The sequence below is a fragment of the Egretta garzetta genome, unplaced genomic scaffold (assembly GCF_000687185.1).
Source record: "Egretta garzetta isolate BGI_Z169 unplaced genomic scaffold, ASM68718v1 scaffold419, whole genome shotgun sequence".
In the NCBI taxonomy this organism is placed as follows: Eukaryota; Metazoa; Chordata; class Aves; order Pelecaniformes; family Ardeidae; genus Egretta; species Egretta garzetta.
In genome coordinates, this window is record NW_009260777.1 from 267,183 (window position 1) to 269,060 (window position 1,878).

The following is a 1,878-nucleotide window of genomic DNA, read 5'->3' on the forward strand; positions in this document are numbered from 1 at the left end:
CTCTGCCGGCTCCGGCCCCCGGCCTCGTCGCACCGGCCCGCTGCCTCGGAGGAGATGGACGTACAACACACACGGCTATGCCGGTGTGTAACTGTGTGAGATTTTATATATGTATCTCTATACATGTGTGTGTGACTGGTGATTGAATTATTCTTCTCATCTTCCCTGCCAGCTGTGCAGCTCGCTGTAGTTTCTGAGTGTATCCGGATTTTGTCAGTGCTGGGCGGTGTGACAAATGTTTCTGTGTAGTTAAGTATAACTTTCTTGTGGTGTGGTTTTTCTTATTTTTTTTTTTTTTTTATTTTTTCCTTAGAGAAAGGAAGGCTCACCTTTGAAGATTCTTTTTGTTTGTTTTCTTTCAGACGTATGGAAAGGTCTCTTGGGATACAAGTGCTTGTGTTGCGTGTGTGTGTGTAATTTACACAGATGTTTTTAAAACACTTAATTTCAAAGGAAGGTGCAGAAACAATGTTTCTTTTTTGCCAGCAAGGCTATGTACTGTATTTGATGCATGGCTTTGAATTATGTGCAGTCAGACACCTGTTACTTAATCCTGTTTATCCTTTCCGGTTACAGTTATCCAGCCTCTGTCGTCTTTTTTTAATATCTGAAAATAAATTACAAATGGTTTTTTTTTTTTTTTTTTTTTTTTTTTTATGTTGGCATCTAGAAGAAACCTAGGAATCTAATGTGTTTGTGAGGTTAAAATGTGTGTTTGTTAGGCAACACGTTCTCAAAGGGAGATAATTTTTGAAAGTTACAGAATAATCTTTATCTCTGGAGGAGTTTATATAATGTTAAAGTGTTTGTGGGGATGCATCTGTAAGAAAGGCAAGCAGTAGGGGCTACAGAAAATCAAAGTCTTGCACAGCATAAATCTTCAGTAAAATGTGCATCATATTCCCTTTATATGTAAATAATGTTTGTGTTTTCCAAACTTCACTTGATGTTGCACCGTGGAATTTTAATTTTAATAATTGGAGTTAATGAGGATCCTAGAGAAAATGTCGCATTTCTGATTCTGCAAGAGGATGGAGCAGATTCTTTCGTAACACATTTGTGTTGATGGTTGCATTCTGTAGTTTGCTAAAACTTGTAGGTTTTGTAGGTTGCTAAAACTTGAGCAATTTTAGCAAGCTGATGATGTTACTTGCTTAAGGTTATTTTCTCTAACTTCTGAAAGTGTAATGTCAATGGTATTCACAGGCTTTCTCCAGATCAAGGGTACCTAATATTGCTATGTACCACAAAATAATTATTGTTATATGGAGCTGAGCAATTCTGTATTAACAGAGGCAGTTTCTAAATACGAGTTGGGAACAGATTTGTTCTTCCCTGCAACCAATAACTTTGTAAAGTAATTAAAAATAAATTACAGATTTCAGGGATGAGAATTCTCTTCTACAACTGTTAATACCACTCTGCCTTCAAATGTCAGTTTTGATTCATCTCTCGATGATATCACTAAAACCCAGGTATTAATATGAAAGTCAAACCTCTGGTGAAAATATAACTGCACAAAGCTGTCAAAATAAAATTTTAAGATCCAGTTTGATTGCTGGATGTGGATATGTACTTGGTAGAGTAACAATGCCTTTTATTTTATAGACAGGCGCCCACGCACAGGAGCTTTGTTCTAAAACAGTATTTTCTGTCATGAATTTATGCATAGCCTACACTCTCTGCTTTTTCTCAGCATTTGGGGAAGAAAGAACCTTGAGAGGAAAGAGGGAAAGACCAAAAGGGGGAGGAGAGAGAATTCATATGAATTTCCTTCACTGACAAAGGAAATACTTCTTTGTTATGTATCACCCCAAACCACTGGTAGTATTCTGCTTTCCCCTTCTCTAACATAGTGGCAAGTTGTTTTGGCTTGAT